This window comes from Syngnathus typhle, linkage group LG4 (genome assembly GCF_033458585.1).
Source record: "Syngnathus typhle isolate RoL2023-S1 ecotype Sweden linkage group LG4, RoL_Styp_1.0, whole genome shotgun sequence".
NCBI lineage: Eukaryota > Metazoa > Chordata > Actinopteri > Syngnathiformes > Syngnathidae > Syngnathus > Syngnathus typhle.
The window spans coordinates 17,135,013-17,154,257 of NC_083741.1; positions in this window are offsets into that span (position 1 = coordinate 17,135,013).

A 19,245-nucleotide genomic window follows, 5' to 3' on the forward strand; every position below is an offset into this window, starting at 1 on the left:
GAGGGCATTAATGAGCCCCCACATCATACTTTGAGAAACAAGAAAGACTTTCAGTGTAAGTGATGTATGAACACTCCAGAAAAAGACATTTTACGTCATAATGAAAGCGAAGTAAGGACGGCACTTGACGTCAGTTACCCCCGTTGGCTCGCGGCTAATTGTTTGGAGCGTGAGAGAGGTAGGCTTGAGAGGTGGCCAGACCTGACGGTGAGTGTGTGAGCGTGTCAGATGTCCTCTGGCATGCCTCGCAGAGCTAATCACAACCACACTGCAGAGATGAATGAAGTCAAGAGCAATCAGCCCTGACACACAAACAGCAGCATGCACACACTGGAAATGTACAGCAGTCTTGGCTCAGATAGACTGATGTTTTTTTTTTTTTTTTTTAAATATCTATTTTTTTCATTTATTTAACACACTGACATGTGGCGTCATTTCATGATTAATGAATCTCTTCTTGTGTGAACATTTACAGGGACATCTGCTTTTCTTGTCAACGTTCCTTCCTTCATGCTTGCTTAACTTTTGCTCATAGTCACGCTTTTTACGAATCAGCTGAATTCTAAATGCTGGCGGTTGTAATTTGTGAGAGTTGAAGTTTTGTATTGCTTTCTTAGCCTGACAAAAGAGGAAATGTCCATCACGTCTAGAAAAGACAATCTATAGATCTCAGCTCAGGGAGCGGACTTTACCAAAATTGTGCAAATTAACCACCCACTATTCGCAGAGCCCCATCTCATCATTTCTATACGTGAGCCTCGGGCAGGCAGTAATGGCAATGGAGTCATGTAGCTTGAGGTGCACCTGCCTTTGGGCCACTGTTCCCTTGACAATGACTCCCCCAAAACCAATTACGTAGTCCTTAGCGGTCTTTGGTTGTGAGTGCACAGTGTACAGATCCACTACTATAAACTGTGAGGTACAATAGTGACATCACTACCACAGTTGAAGACCAACAATGCTTGTGACCCCTTCGTTTGACATTCATAGAGAGAAAAAGAGAGCGAGAGAGAAGCAGGTCAATGGCAAAGGGTCATTCCACCTCAGTGTTTGGAGCCCTGAGTCCCACATCCAAAGGTTGACCTTTGACTACTATGGATCTCTGGGCATTGTTCATAGGCCACAGAGGCCCCTGATGCCATTTATCTGTTTGTGTATGTGTTTTGAAAATGAAAGGGCTTGTACATTTTACTCTGTAGGGACAAAGGTAGTAGGCCATGACTATTGCTGGAAGTGAAAGACATGGAGTCGGTCTCTACCTTGAGAGTGGCCAAGATTTTGCAGTGCGTGTCTATTGGATTTATTTTGTCCCTTTAGCCAAAAGAACCTTTGTGAGCTCTGAGGTCAGACCTGATGTAGGGCTTGTCTTACAATCTCTGTCCTAGTTAATTCCAAAGTCAAGTATAGACTTGTCTGAATACGTTGATGGTACGAAGAAATCTAGTACAATCCCTGGCTGAATAATTAATCAATTAAATTTGTGTACACTTGCCTCACATGTTTACTGAACAACTGACCTGGAGTTTTTAAGCATATATACAGAATTCAGAAGAACGTATTGAACATCAATGACATGATGTATAAATAAAAGGCAATCTGCGGAGTTCATTGGTAGATGCTGGCATATTGACTATTAGGTGCTCAAATCTTTGGTAAACTATTCCATAAGCATTCATGCCACTAAATCGGTTTTCATTGTATTTTGGTGGGTAAATGGAAACTCTTGGTGGTTAAAGGATACTCATGTATCAAGTAGTTACTGGTTGCTGTTGGCGATAACACGCATCAACAGCCTCCCATTTGTGGTTCGCAGTCTGTGTCCAAAGAACTTTGACTGGCTTTGGCCATTTTGGCCATTATCCCTGCACATAGATTTGTTTTTCCACTCCCATATTCACAGCTGAATGACTTCCATGATTGAAATTTTACTTTGTCTTCCCTAGAGGCTTTTTGAGTAAATGCAAAGTTAATCTTTTTTTTTGTAAAATAAGCAGAGAAAATTGTCTTAAATATTTATTAATACAATGATTGTAATAGTGAAGGAATGTAAATAGTAATATTTCTTCTCGTGAAATGTGCCTTAGTGTGCGTGTCCACACATAGAAAACCCCATTCATTACAGAAAGCAATACGAAATTCAAGTAAACAAAATCAACCTTGTCCACAGGTCGCTGGGCCTAGCCAAATAGCCTTTTATCACATAGGTGTTTGTTTGCTTGCGCATTATGCTGTGAATTTAGATAGAAAAGCGTCTAATAAACACATCTGAGTGTTCACTTTCATCCGACTCCTGTAGTAAGTAGTCTCACGATGTGAGCGATTGAAATATTACAATGTTGCAGGTGTGAACACATAGCGACATTTAGAGAAAATGCAAGTGTGTCCAAGTGTAAGCGTAGCCAATGCATGCCGTGCTTGTAACTTTCAGATGTTCATTTGTTTTGGTGCAAAACAAGAAAATGTTTAAACAAATAAAATATAAAGACACGTACATCTATTTGCAACCCTAGTTATGTAAATTCCTTTTGAACTGGTATTTTGAAATAAAAAAAGTACAAATGCAAATAAAAGTGGTTTCCTTGTATATTTTGTATAAAAACGTGCATTGGGTATTAATGTAAATCGTTATATTTATGATTATGGCAATTTCATAATGTGGAGTGTAATTAAAATGATAATGATAGTAATGGTCCATTTTTAATTTGAATTTTGATAAATCACACAGTCCTAGCCCTCACCGGACTGGAATGGCCCCTATTAGGAAAAAGGTACCCCACACTTGCTTACACAAAGGCAGTAAAAGAAAGGGGGGAAAAGAAACAGCTGACTAAAATAACCTAAAAGAGGCCAACACGTCCAGACTAAGTTGCTGAATGAGTGGCAAGTGAGCCATTTACACAAAGGCAAACAGTACATCATTTAAAGGCACCGCCATATCAAGTGGAAGCAGAGTGAAAGTGCATGTCGGATGATGATGATGGGCTTGTCTCTTCACATGTCAGCGGCAGCAGCAAAGGTCACCGGGTAGCGAGGAAGTACGAGGCTTTTAGAGAGGAGGAAACCACTAAATACTCCTAATCCCCGTTTATTTGCCGCATGGATGGTTAAATGCTACTCTCGGCCTCGTAAAATTAAAAGCAAATGTGCACTGAGCTGTAACCAAGAGGCATGGATAGCGAGGTAGGACGGGACCGGTGGTGGAGGGGGGGGTGGCGGATTTCACAAAGATGATGAAGCAGGAAGGGGTGATGTCCAAAGAGGACGGCAGAGAAAGTGTGAAGAAGAAAGCGGAATTGAGAAGCGGTGATGTGCAGCCCCAAAACATTCTTCCCCTGAATGAGCTGTCACCTGTGCCTCCTTGGCGTGGCGATCTATGGTTCACACAAGCTACCTTTGATTAATACATCCCACCTAAATCATGGAAAGTTCCCCTTTGCTTCTTGCCCATAAAATGCAACACACAACACAAATCAGCCCCTTAAACAGCGGAGCCGGATAACAATTGGAAAATAATGCATCTTACCTGGGCCATCCCGATAAATTGTTCCTTAGCACACCCGCCCTTAAACCAAAATCAATTCATCCGCCTGCAACTTTTATTAAAATTCCCAGTAATAAATCTCCCCCCAATGTTTGTTCATCTGTTTTTTGATGCATTTATATCACTTTCAGTTCTGCTCCAGTGTTTCCCCTGCCTCTACGGCGTAAAATGGGAAAATCTATTTGGGGCCAATAGAATTGTTAAAGGGGTGTTATGGGTGCCTGTTCTTGTGGAGAAAATGGGTGTCAATTTGTGTGTGTATGCGTGTGCGCACATCTGAGTGCAAGTGCATTTGTGTGTAAATGGAATCGATAAATGTGGCAGTGTGGTGAGTAGATAGCACCCTTCCCCTTGCCTCTCTGATTAACCCACACCACTGCCAAGCTGACAGCTATATAACAATATTAGGTGTGTTTGAGTGGGAACGTGAGAGCACGTGTGGGAGCATGTGTTGCGACGCCGTTCCAAACTATGTTTGTCTTCACATGAAACCCTCAGGGACTGTGGATAGAATTTGTCTGTTAATTAATAGTCAGTCCCTATTTTTTTTTGTTTTTGACTGTGCAGTTTCCATTTATAACAGAGGAAAAGGTAATGCAATCTTCCACAAGCACAACAAATGCACAACCTGTATTGATGATTCTCATCTAAATATAAAAATGTTATGGTCATTTGGGTTTTCTGTTTGCAAACTGATAACCAATATGTGGAATAAACTTAATAATAGGGTCAACCTAGAAGTGGCCAAACATTTGTATAGAGCTCTTTCAAATTTTTACCTTTATTTTATATATTTTTTTTAATCAGCTGTATATATGTATAAGTAATTTGGTTCAATAATACTACATCATTTTTAATATGATTTTATTATTCACAGGACAGTAGATAGTTGTGGATACAAATATTTATACTCATGTAATTTTCTCTTTATGTGTGTAGTTGGATCTTAATATTCCACTCTGTCATAAGCCAAATATGAATCGACTAAAAAAAAAAAAAAAAAAAGTCTTCATTAAATACAAACAGACAAAAATGTCCACCCCGTCATTGTCCACCCTGTTAGCAGCTCTCATATTTTGCTCCTTGTTTGCTTGCAATAAATTTATTTAAAAAGTGGCCTGGCCAATTTGATTTCTAACAACATAAAAAGTTCAATGAAAATTTCGGGTGGTGGAATGATGAAGTTTCTAAGCCACCAAATGGTGATATTGACGTAACAGTAATATTCCTGTCCGCGAAATACTTAAATTATAAGAAATATATAGCTGCAACTTTTAAGTATGTTTCCTGGAAACGTAAAAGTACGGTAATCCCAATGTGCAGGAAAATGAGCTGCTAATGATGGCGTAGGTTTGAACTGAGATTGAAGAACCTAATAGGAATACAATACAGCCACCATTATCTCACTTGTTAGATGATCAATGAATGATTCGCCAGTACGAAAGAGTGAAAAGTCCTGTGATTTGATTTTGGACTTCATAAAATAATTTGCATCAATTGATTCATGTTAATTAATTATGCTAATTGAGCAGGCTGATCATCCTCCTGTCAAATCGGGCCTTGAATTACAAATGTTTCTGTTCTAAAATCAACTCAAGTCGTTTGCACTTTACACACGGCAGACACGCACTCATGCCAATGAAGATGTTAAGATGAAAAATAAAATATTCTTTTGACTGCTGATCATCTTTAAAATTGTAATACTATTTAGAAGTAGCTTTGAAAGTTTCATGAGCAAATGGCCACACGTAAGAAGCGTGCGATCAAGGAGATAGGGTTGCTATATTCCTCAACCTGTATGTGTGTGTGTGTGTGGGGGGGGGGAGTTTGTGTGTGTAAGTGTGTTTGCCGGGATGGGGCAGGCACGAGGCTGCTCTGCTCTGAGCCGCATGGATTTGCTGCTAAAGTTTGAACAGCTTTAAATTAAAATGTATTGCCCATTCTCGATGTATTGATCGGAGAGCCAGCTGTGTCAATACACCGCCAGGGCTATTTTTCCAATAACTTATAAAGATCTGCCGTGCAGGCATGAATCCACTTCATAGTGTAGCGTAACATTCTCTATACATTTTTGTTTTATCTTTTTTTTTTGTTACTGCACCAATCACAATAGAAGGCTAATATTTCAGGTTTCAAATTAAAAATATGAACATCCCAATTTCTGGTTAAAATTTCATTACAAGTTACAGATATGGCTGTAACCCTTTGCTGAATTGTTTTTCAGCCCACTCAATTCTAACTCATAAGTTTATCTTACTCAAGTCTACCTAATTAAGCCGCACACAGGCTTTATTACTTCATATAAACACATATGTAAATATGAAAAAGTGATTTCCATGCCGCTTATTTTCTTTTGGGTCACAGGTGACTGGTCGCCAGCTAATCACAAGCAAATAATACTTAAATGGAATTTTCTTTCTCCCTTCGCATTTCTTATAGGACTGCAACATTCTACTCCTCACCCCCTCCTCCTTCCCGGTCTTTCCATCTCTCCCCTTAATCTCCCTCTACCTCTTCTCATTGTCAATACCTATCTAATTCCACTTTAGCACCAGTAATTGGCTGATGGATAGAAGCTATGGATTGGTCTCTTCCTGATGACTGCATGACATTTTTTTTCTCCCCACCTCGTAGCTGGTAATACTAATAGAATTCCAAATCCGCGGCACTGGGATTCTGTCATGAGTAGGTCAACTGCTGTGTCAAGGTCCTATTGGAAAGCCAGCATCCAACATTTTAATTTAAATTTTCTTTTTTTTTTTTTTTGGCCACTGTCTCTCCTTGCTTTGCTGAATGATCACCAACCCGGTGTTTCCGTTCTTACGCAGCCTGACACATCTATTGTTGAGCTCCCTATGTCATTATTTCAACAAATTACAAACACGGGTTTAGTAATGGTAAAGAATGCTAGCACTGTATTAAGATTCATGTCGAATTGGTGTTAAACGCAAAGTGAACACAACTGAGCCTACAATTTAGAACTAAGTACATCATAGATTACGCACACTGGAACACTTATTGCTGTTAAATATGTAGTTGCCAAAAAACAAGATACTCTGAAATACTGTGCTTTGAATCTGTTTTCAAGACTAAGTATACACTTCAACCCGAGACACTGTGCTCCTGTTTTGGCTGGTCATGGAGGCTTCGTACCCAACCACACTGGTCAACACATTTTACTAAATTTTGAGATGATAATGATGATGATGATGATGATGATAATAATAATAAATTTACTAACATTTACGAATTAAGTGTTATGTTCTGCAACAGGTAGAATTTTTTGAAAATTCCCCAAAAATCTGTATTGGCAAGCTTTTCTATGTCAAACAAAAAAATGAACATATCACAGAAACCTGAGGTGCCAGAAAATAAGTGGACATTTTTTAAATCAGCAGCTAAAATACATTTTGAAAGGGAAACATAAAGCCATTTCTCGTAAAAAAAAAAAAAATGCTGTTGACAAGTGCTATATAAGGACCAAGTGAACAGTAGTGGTTCTGAACTGCAATAATTAGTTACAACCCAGTTTTTCCCCCCTGTTGGTAATGGGAGGCATTTATTTGTCTTTATTGCATGATACAATTAGGGCACATCATCTGTTAGAGGGAGGGTTACTAATTGAGGAAATTTAGATGTTAATCTTAGAGCAAATGCGGCCCAGTATTGCACAATTGGGGCTAAAACAAAGCTGCAGTCCACAATATTATTTATATTAAATTATTTCATGCATTTTGAATACCTGTTTACCAATAGTGTGTCTAATCCTAACTTATGTGTGTGTGTGCGCTCATCTTATTGTGATGAATCTGCAGAAAAGAAGCTGGCCAAATCGGGTTGTCATGCTAATTCGGTCCCTTGACTGCATAATGCGGTGCAGCAAGGAGTGCGGCTGAACTTGACCCGGTTAAACCTGACCTTGGCCTTTCACCCGTCTCACATGAGCGCGAGTGCAGGTGTCAACAAATTAGGATAATAAATCTTTTCATCACAGCCGCCACACATACGTTTAACTCCGGAGCAAGCTGGCTGAAAACTGCTCTCGTGTTGGGCTCATTGTGTGGAATTCATATCTTGAATTAACCACCAGATGAGTTTCTGCTGCTCTTTTTGCTGTCTTTAAATTTTCTGGGGAAATACACTGGAATGTTTAGTTTGATAAATGGTTTGGACATTTTGTTGAGCTAGCATTTCATTAAGTGTGTGTACTGTTGACTCGAGTGACTGACACGTTCAGTGAAGCTCATCATTGGGTCGCAATTTACTTGATGTTTTGTGAGCTGAGATTGATTCTGTTAACTGTAATGGCCTTTTTAAAAAGAGTTTTGGAGTTGAGTAAGGAAAAACAATTAGTTGTGTGTTTCTGATTGGATTTTTTTTCAAGTTTGCTGTTTTGTAACAAATCCCTATTTGAAGTCTCATTCACTGTTATAGTTTTTGTCATCTTGTCACTTTGCAAGATATAATTAAATGGCGTAAGTGTGTTTGTATGTAGAAGTATTTGCGTCACTAAAAAAGGGAAATAAAAAAGATAAAAAAATACATAAAATGTTCAATTATAACCTCCTCAGTCGAAGACAAGCAGTCTTTTTAAATTTTATTGTATTTATATTTTTTTCCTCCTCAATTTAGCAGTCTCAAAATTGCCATTATCATTTTTCTTTGTGGTAATTTTCTGGCTTGAGAGCACAGCACATTCTTATTCCTTTGCCCAACTTTTCATCATCCTAAGCACTGTTGACACAACATTTTCCTCTCTTGCCGTGACCTTCAATTGTCAAGATTGTGATTATAAATGAGGTAATCCTCTTGAATGTATTACATTCCAGATAAAACTCTTCCATGTATAAAATCCAGATTAAATAATAAATAAGAACTAATGCAAGTTAGGAAAAACGTTGCAGACGATGCTTTGGATCAGCCATTCATCTGAAGTCAAGAGTAACATTTGTTTATTTTAGCCGGGGTGTCCGAGGGTGGGGTTACAAGACTGTGCGGAATGTCCCTTTAAATTATTCAAAGCCCAATCAGGTATCTTTTTCTCCACTGATCTAAAGATGGCTATCAGAGGTCATTCATTCTTCCTATACAGGGTCACCTTTCCCACTCTCCCTTTAACCACTTCCACTCACTCTCTGCTTCCTTGATGTTCAAGAGGACAATATCCTGATCATTGTACCTCTGGTGGCGGGCCTGTGGAAACAAAGCAGCTGCGTGGACACGCACACACTTGGATGCACTTTTCATAATCACAGACTCACTTGTATGCTGGCGAGGACATCGCACTGAGCGTGTGTGTGTGTTTTGTTCATTCTGCTCTTGTGTTACCATGTATCTGAATACCTGCTGACCTTCTCACACGGCGCAAGGATGTGGACATTATTGCTCTTTGTGCAACTTGCATTGATGTGCTCACAACAAAAGGGTGACAAAGCTGCACTGCACTATAGAATAGGTACAAATAGGTAGAATAATTGATTCGTTTATCGACCTTGGATTTCTTTAGATAAATATGGTGATACACTCATTTTGCATCTTTGTTCACAATTTCAGTGGCCCGCTTGCTTCTGAGTGTGTGTGTGTTGTCTGATTATCGGCTCGTGGGTGTAAGCTGTGTTCATGTACACTTTGTGTGTGCATGCTCACTGCCGGGGGCTTGTTGTCAGAGCTTCTCTCGACTGGCCAATTAATTATGATGGCCTACTTATGATGCGTAATAAGATGATTTATTAGTAAACACACAAACAGAGCACAGGTAGCCGCACTGTGTTCTCGATGGTCGAGGATGAGACACTGAACCAAGCTCACAAATCCACCTCTGGCTGTGTCCTACTGGATCTCAAAAGTCAGCTTTGAGAACTTCCTCTTCTCTGAAAGTTGACTGTAGTGCCTATAAAACATTACCATGGTAACCTTACCTCATTTTACCTATTTAGATCCCACAAGAGTATATTAAACAGATGTATGGCAGATCAGTGTTTCTTACTCTTTGGTTTTGCAAGAGAAAAATCTCACCGCATACAATACAAAACAAAAATGGCGCAAAAAGTATACACGCTGAAATAGATATGATCTCATCTAAAGTTTGAGTGTCGCATGACCAAACTCCGAAAACAGGCGAGTAAAGGTGTCAAAGTTGATCATTTAACAAAATCGGTTATTAAATTAATCGTCTTGTATTTTAATAATCGAATAATTGTTTGGAACCATTTTTTAGGCTAAAGATTGTCCAAATATTCAGATTCAGGGCTTCAAGAATAAAAATTCTCTGAAATACATTTCCGGGGTGTTTTTGGTGATGAATTAGCCTTTAAACATGGCTCAAAGCGAATTTTTTTTTTTTGATTTTGCATGTTACAGCTCTGTTACCCCCCACTAATATTTACAACATCAGAAATGTGGACAGTTAAAAATAGCCACTAAATACCTTTTGCACATTTGTGTTCATTACAACAAACACAGCCCCAAAATAACCTCAAGTCTTGTTTGTTGCTTGGAACAGCTGCCATTTGACATGCATGTCACATCAACACAATCTTAACTTCTCTTGTTAGCGGTTGTGAAATGGATGATCTAGTCTATCTCGCATTTCCGATCAATTCCTCTGCTGTTGTACGGACGTAGAAGAGTAGAAGTGTGTCTGTGCACTTTGGCAGCACCATTGTAAAATAGGGGTGCAGCAGGTGAGAAAAGCCATTTGTTTTCTTGGGCTATCTGTCTAACTAGCTGTGTGGGTGTCCTATTTCTGGATGACACACACATACGCGGCAAACCTCATGCCCCTTTCACCATACGTTCCAGGACGTAATTTATGACGCCACGGTAACATATAGACTTTTCATCACTCAGTGGCAACTTTGTCCACTCAATGTTGCAGCATCGTCCCTCCCTCTTTTTTCCTTTCGTGCCGCTTCAATCTTATTCTCACCCCACTACTTTTGTCACTTTTTTAGGGTTTTTATCCTTGTGTGAGTCTTTATTATATTTTACAAAGGCTTGTCAAAATAAATATCTGATCTCCTTTTCGGAATTGTCTGGCTCAAATGTCATTGTCAAGGGGGCTTTTTCCACGGCGTGATAACGAGACTCGAAAGCTACAACGTCAGCATGAAGCGCCCCAGTTCACACGCTGGCTGTCAGATGTCCGAAGCAAAGATTTATATTCGGGGTGTAAAGCTAGCAAGCTAACGCCATGTCCCAACTGCACCAAAATTCTGCTGATTCAAATCAAGGGGCTTGAGTTCTTACAATCTAAAGATGGGATGAAAAACTGCAATGTTGTCACTCTACTAATTTTTTTATTTCTCATAATTGTCTTTGTCAGAACACTCTAAGGATTGATAATTCTATCTTCTCTAAGATGCTCAAAATTCCTATGTGATCACATGAGCACATTTCTAGCTTTTTGTCATCTCGAATGAAATGAAGCCACGTGCGCTCGCAGGGCCACGTGTGTTTAATGACACGAATCACTTAGAACGCGACCTATGTTCCATGCGCCTTCACTCATATTCCGCCACTCTCTCTGTAACTATTGATGCTACTTTGTCCTGGTGATGAAGCAAGTGGGCTGTTGTCGGGTCGATGTGTGTCATTGTTTTATTGATGTCAGAAGAGACCCCTGAGGCCCGCAGCCTTCTACTCCCCTGTAAGCAATAAATCTATGGCCTGCTGTTCTCTCTGCTGTGCCCAACGTAGACTTTTCCACACACATGCGCATACTCTGCGTTTTAGAAAGAAAAACTGTGTTAAAATATAATATAAATAAAATAAATAAATAAACAACTTGCAATTCAATCGTAAAATAGACAATTTTGGGCCTACTAAAAAAACCTAAAACTTGGGTTTAATCAGAGGCTCTTTATATGGTGGCAATTGTGTGCTGATACACACTTAATGTGAGTTTAAATGTGATCGGTTCATTCTGAACATCGTCACATCCCCAGTTAGTGAAAATGGTTGCGCAATTCCAATTTAGTTGCAAAGGTTTTTAATGTTGGATAAAGTTTTGAAATGATCATTTGGTCTCATTTTTTATGATAACCTGGCATTTGGACAGGTACGTGTACATAGCAAAAGCGCTTCATCTATATGACCCAAGCTAAATAATAATCTGTCCTGTAAATTAATTTTTTCTTTTTGCGATCCATCATTCATTTTATCTTTGAATCATTTTATTTCCCTTCAGTCTGCCAGTAGAGGCCACTCACAGCATTCAATACGGACAGCCCACTCAAACACACACTCCTCTCACACACACACACATACGCAGGCGACAGCTGCCCGTTGCAAAATGAGAGCACGGGAGGTGGCAATAGAAAAAGGAGATGGAAGGAGGCAAAAGCAGCCATGAGACGGAAACATGAGGGCTAATGTGATGTGATAGAGACGCATCACAGCTGATGATGTGCCTTGTTTTGTTTGTTCCTATTTATTCCCCAACTCAGCTCTGTTCACATTCTTTGATGGGAGAAATGGGTGAGAAATTGGAAATGACATCCATTCTGTTTGTGTGTGGCGTGAACAGAAGAGTCACCATGTTTTTTTTTTTACATATTTAGCCAACATGAAGTCCTACTGAGTATTCAACCTAAACATGACCATTTCTCCCTTGAAGCTGAAATCTTTTCAGTCCACATCTCTCCACACTCCTCTTTCCCTCCTCCACATTCACTAATTGTTTCATCTTGAGTATGGAAAGGAGACGCCAAATCAATAAGTCTCCTCTCTAGAAGCCAAGCGGAGGGAGACGGGAGGCAGAGAAGAGGGTAAGGGGGTGAGGGGGGTTCCTCTAAATGCTGGAATCCCACATGGCTCACTTACTGGCCTCTGAACATTTTGTCACTTGGTGCAGATGCATAGCTTTGCTTTGTAAACTATCCAAAGCAACTGCGGCTAATCTGATTTCCTTTATTTTAGCCATCATCCTTTATACAGATTCTCATCTATTTCTTTTTCGAAGTCTACTCGACTTTCCGATTCGGTGTGAATCCTGAACTAAATGATGAGATTTCTTTTTCAAAGTCAGAATTCTGAATATTGAGTAGAGGCATGTTGGACCATGTGGCTAAGGATTTCGCATCGTATTAGACTTCCATTTTGCTGTGCAGATCGGTGAAAACAATAGGCAATACAGAGGTCTGCTGCAAAATGGGACTGACCTTTGTGAGGCAGAAAGGACACTGAGATTTGGGGGGGATTAAAATGTCAATATTCTTTTGGTCATATTTCTTTCCAAGTAGGGGGGCGAGTGTGGTATTCCTCACTGTGACTAATGGGATGTTTTGTTTCCAACGCAAACTTTCTCCCGCTGCCCGCCTCCTGCTCACAGCAGCCCTCAACGGGACAGGTTCTTTCTACATTTTCAGCCATTTCTTTATTTCATTGGTTGTTTGCGCTCTTCTTGGAACACCTGCGGGTTAACACTCAGTTGTGTTCTTAAACCTGTGTGTGTGCGTTTCATCCAAATGTAGTTTTGTTATTAGGTAGGGTTGTGTGTGTGTGTTAGTGTTGAGGTATGATCTGTGTTAAGATAAGACTGTAAACCAGATTAATCTGGCGTGGAAGAGCTTGTCAGCAGGACCACGATGTGTGTCTGTGTGTGGATGCCTGCCCGTCAGGTGAATCATTGCTTCTTATATTGGGTGTGTGCGTAGGGTCCAGTGCTGGGTAATGTGATCGCGGCTCCATGTAACACAGCATGGCAAGTGCTTGTGCATTTGAGTGTGTCTCTGTGTTTTGTGTGTGCGTGTGAAAGGCAGCAGGACAACAGCATCACTCCACACTTGTGGAGAGAATGGATTAGTCTGTTCGGCAACTCAAAACGCCAACAAACACGCGCGTGGGAACACATGCTGAAGACATTTATTTAGATTAACACGTATACACAGTGGGATGGCAATTAAAAAAAGAACCTTTAAAAAGTATAAATCCAAAACTATTTTGAATGATTAGGAAAACAAAATCAGATGTACAAGGTTAAGTTTCAAAATCATGACGTCAAGCAGTTCTCTTAATTCCTAAATGCTGGGATTGTGTCTGCTGAATTTGCTAAACTAAGCTCTGCTCAACTGTCAATCAAAATCTACCGCTAAAGATATGTGCTACTTCATCTAGCATATTTCTTATACCCACTTTTCATGTTCAAGATGCAAATCCCAAACATCTCTCAAATTCACTCTGAGGCCCGTGCGCTACTCTGCCTGTGGTGTGTTCGGAGAGCTAGAGCATAAAACAAACAATAAAATGCATCCGTGTAGAATGACAGATGGATATTGTTATTGTTCCTTGCGTAGCACCTGAAAGTTAACTTTTAAATAAATTAAAAAAAAAGCCTTTGCAATATCGATATAATCTGCTCCATCAATTCATTTGAGTTGACTATGGCGGGTGTTTGTGCATCCCATCTGCTAATCCCCGCCATACGCAGGCTTTGCTATACATTAACATGCTGTCAGAGGTGTTAGGGCCCCCCTGCCGTGCATCATGGGACATGGTGTCTTATTCAAGGGCATTGCTGGCGAGAACTTTCGAAGTAATACCGCGCCACCCTCCAGCTGCCGTCTTGCAGCCAGAAAACACCCGCGTCTGCGGCGGGGATCAACCCACCAACCTCAGGGTTATTAGTCAGGCTCTCCATCCAGGCTGGCCCAGGGAGAGACTGTGGGTGGCTGGCTGGCTGTAGGATGCAAGCCAAATGCATGTGTGTGGTTGAGTGGGTGGGGGTGTTGCTTCCCCTGTGTGAGGAGCACACTGCATCTTCCCCGACCACTTTCTGACAGGCCCACATACATCACCACCCCCAACACCTCTGTTTCTCTCTCCTCTCCCTCTTCATCATCCCTATTCCCACTCTCCCTCCCTTCCTCCATCCATCCAACCTCTCTCTCTCTCTCTCACCTGCTCCCATCTCTCTCGCATTCTGGTGTCTCTCTCACCACCGCACCTCGCAGCAGGCCTCCTTGAGTATCATTTACATCGATGATGCCTCATCATTACCCCTGCCCTACTTTATCTATCACCCAGCAGTTCTTCCATATAGGCCCGAGATCTTCACTGCAAATGCTAACTCTGGAACAAACTGTGGAAAAAACTTTCTGGTGTTGGTAGTTTCATTGTAAGGTTTTCTGGAGCGCATCAGGGGAGTGTTCACGGCCCTCTGTTTTTTTCAAGTTACAACTATTTTGCTATAATTATTAACGTGTTTTTAGTACAGTATGGTTACTGTGATGCCCTTGTGTGGGAAAGGAGAGCCACAGTTGCTGATGCACTTTTCTTTTTTTTTAGGTTGTGTCTGGAATGCGATGGTCACTGCAGGGGGACAGGGAACTGATACGTTCTTTAGGCCCACTTCTTGATCACTATGCCCAAGTATCAATGCCAATTCTCCCAAAATGACCTTCTTGCTGCAGTGAAGGAGATAAAAAAAAGAGGTCAGTAGGCTGCAGGGCCTTTTTTCATCAACCATGTGCACATCGACATACGCATTTTCCCCTACGAGATTAGCAGCATTACTTTGACCTTGGAATATTGATTTTGTATCTTCTGTTCTTATTAAGAATGAAATGGGAAGTCCGGTCTGTGCTCTCCAGGAAAATGTACTCTGGGAACGCCGCGAGTGGTTAGTTAATGCGTCTGCTTTATGACCTCCGTCAGACGTCATTCTTTCTCTTTTTGACTTCATGAGACTGTGTCCTGTCTGTCTTTGCGGTAATGACCTAATTTAAAAGAATAACCAAATTGTACACACACACACACGCACACACCTTGTCATGTACTATGACCACTGAAGCTAAAATATGATAAATGGATAAAGTAGTCAGTGTACCATGCATCAATATGAAGCTCTCATTTTCCTTTAATGTAGTTTAGACTTCTTCCAACTGCATTTTAACAAACTTGCAACGTCTCCTCTCATTGAGATATCAGATCAAACCGAGTGTAGATGGAGTGCGCAGGTTTCAGGGTTAAGTCCCTCATTGTTGCATTGCGGCACTAAATAAAAGGAATCACGCATGCAAGTGCATTAGGGGAGGACTTAATATTATGAAAGAAAATTGATTTTCCGGAACGAGATTTCTCCTTTGATAAGGTATTAGCTGGGAGGGGAAAATGTTGTGAATCTTCATTAAGAGCCTCTGATATGCACTGGGATAATCACAGGGGGGGCAATACGAATGACAAATGAACACAAAGGAAAGAAGAAGGGAGTCATACATTAGGGGCTGACTGGGGGAAAGAAAGATTCTTGCAGTGAGAGGGAGTAACCCCGGCTCACAACTTCCACTCAGACGTATGCACACAGTCGAATCGGAGGCTTAAGTAGGAGTAGGCCGCCCTTAATAAGAGTGAAAATTGATTCCTTTCCACTTCCATACGAAGAGATCTAAAGATGATGAAGGTGAGGATTGGGCTGCGGTTCATCATGAGAAATTAGGCTATATTGAAGTTAGCGCTATATACGTATATAATACATCTGCCATGGCTTTATTCCGCACTCCTCACAAAGCAAATATCTGAAATGGGGACAGCCAGAAAAAAAACTGAATCTACTTTAAAATAAGTGAAACATATTCAGACAGACATTGAAAGTAAAATTAACTGAAACTAGCGAAGGAATTAATAGAATGAGCAGAAAAAGGAATAGTTTGCCAAACAGTCACTCCCCTGCAGGTGTGAGCCTTAGGCGAGGATGAGTAGAGAGGGTTAGAAGGGATAACAAGCTGATAGACTGACTGCAGAGAGGAGAATTGAAGAGAGCCTAACCTCAGCTAATACCACAGACAGAAATTTACGACAGACCAGCAGAAAACTATAGCGCAAATGCAGCCAGGATTCCTTTTGTTGAGTCAAAAGAAATTGCAGCCACAAGACCACACAGAGTTGATTTGACAGAAAGGAAAGTTTTGAACTTTCTGGAAAACTAAAATGTGGAGTTAAGGTCAATGAAAGAACATAAATGACAATTTATTTATATGATTGGTCACTTTTCCTAATTGTTGCAAACGGGTTCTTTTGCACTGATACACAGCCTAAAAAACATCAATCAAATTATTTTGAAATTTTTGAGATGAAACCAACATGGAGAAATACATACTATAATACTGTTGGCCTTGCGAATTTCAGAGGCCACTGCGATCTGTAGCTTTAGGACTTTTCAACGCCCCCCCCCCCCCCCGCCCCCTCCAGCATAATGGATATTTTAAAAACGGCATGATTATTGCTTTAACATTACAGAAATAACAGCTAAAGAACTACGAGTAGTGCAGCCGTGAGTAGTCATCACGCTGGTGCCTCTGCATGCAGCGTTCCCATTGTGATGTCTCTCCCCGCCCTCTCCGTTAAGCCCGCAGGCCGACTGGTAATGTGTGAAAGCAGAAGGTGGAAAAGATCAAACCCAGCTGACCTGAGAATAGCACTGACACCTTCTCACACACGTGCTCTGCCTGCCTGCGTGTGTGGCCATTCTTTTTACATGTTGCTTAGCTACAGAAAAAGGAGGTCCAAACTTTAGAGTTCAAACAAAGCAGGAAATGGAGACAGAGAAAAAGAGTGACTGAGTGAGACAGAGGAAGGTGAGCGCTGGAGAACATTTATTATGCCGATGCTTCATCTACAGATACAAATCACAGGCTGTTATCACACTCAAGCAAACCCTGCTTGGACCCCGCACTGGGATCCATCTCGACCATGACACCCAGGCACAAGTGTACTGCAACAACCTTCTGTGTATGTGTGTGTGTTAATGTCGACGTGTGTGTGTGTGTGTGTGTGTGTGTGTGTGCGTGTCTGACTGATAGGATTATAAATAGAGCCAGTGGATAGACTCCATAAAAGGTGAGAGCATCCACTGAGCATTATCAGGAACAGACCAGCAGGTACGTTGTTGTTAGGGTGTATCGGTATTGGTTTTTCTGTGCAGGTTTCCACACGCTCACACAGTGTTTGTGTGTTAGTTTGAGTTCATTTAAGGAAAAATATGTTAATAGTTATTTATGGCTTAAAATAACATTTAAGTTTAATGCTTTGAGAACATAGAATGTGCACATTACTCTTATGCTCAGTTGAGTTGCGGTTTCAGCACCATGGACAGTGAATGTCATACATTTTCCCTGAAAATTGACATTCATGAATAAAATAATCCGGAATGGTTAAATCCAAGCCCATATAATTGCTTGTGCTGGTAGAAGGACTGATTTTGATCACAGCAGACTTATTTCAATACATTTTGAATTAAGAATATGATCAATCCATCCCTCCATTATATCAATGCATTTTTTTAATAATCAGAAAGATTTACTTTTAACTATGATATCCAAATAATCTGTTCTTGAAAATATTTTCACATAAATATCATAACAATATCAATAATATAAGAACCTTTGAAAAGTTAAATTTCAAAGCAACTGATCATTGCAATATTTTTGTAAAGAATTTTGTTCTTAATGAGCTGTAACAAAATCTTATCTAAAAACTAATAAATCCAAACTTGCTAACATTTCAAATTAGAAATTAAGAAACAATATTGCAGTCCAAGTGCTGCATGTAAATAGAGTGTATGGATTTTGTACATTCTTGAGAGAACATTTTGAACTCCTGCTAACGTTAATAATTCTCAGGATGTATTATGTAACATGGAGCCTTCCTTTAAATCAAACCAGCATGACCTCTTGTCTCCCACTTACCTTCTCTCCCCCTTAACTAGTGTGATTCAGCCTCCTTACTGTGCAGGGTCATAGTGCATAATTCAGTGTGTGATATGCAGAGACTATGCGACACCTTACTTTAGGGAGAAAGGAGCCAGGTAGAGGACTTCACCCCGACTGAATTCAAAGGGCTGATGCCTACAAAACACCAGTCGCTCTTATTTCCGCCGTGCTTTTCTTCCTGGAAAGGTAGCTCCCTACCCAGCGGGGAACGCTGGAAAGTCAAAGGTTAAAGACTTCAATCATAGGATGAGCTTTTTCAATTATGTCTGTTTTATTTTGCTTTGGAGGGGAAAGGGAGTTGTGAAGTGAAATTGCCCAAAACGCAAAACTATAGTCCAAATCTGTTGTTTTAAATAAGGTACAGTGAAAAAAATATTTGTTAAATTTTCTTAATTTTTACGCTAAGTGAGTTGACAAAATAGTTTTTTTTTAATTTAAAAATGTATCTGGGTTCAGATCATTTTAATCTACGATTTTAATCCATTGACAAAATACAATGAAGTAAATTCAACACGTTTTTTTGAAGTGTATAAACAATAAAAAAAAAATGTACCACCTTCGACTGTTTGTGTTGTTGCTCCATCGTCGTCTGAGAAGTCAGAAGTACATTATGTGAAATTCATCTACTGTCCGAAAGAGACCGAGCGAGAGGGAGAGCGGGAGCGATATAGAGGCAGAGAGACCCTAGCTGGCAGCAGTTCTGTCTTTTCACCCCTAATTCTTTCCACTTTGTTAGGCACTTTGCCGTGGGCTGGGAAAATATAAACACCCTGGCAGGAGAGACTGGGGAGGCAGGAAATGAATTGTTTAGCCACGGTGAAGGGAGGAGGGGACGAGAAATCGACAAAGTGATGGAAGTAAATATATGGTGGGAGGCGCAAAACATAACCAGGCGTTGGAGAATTCGTACTCAGAACTGAGCTTGGTAGTGCAGGAAGTTTATGTTTGCTGTGGTTGCATGTAGTTGGGTTGTTTTAACTTTGCTTATTTTCGAAA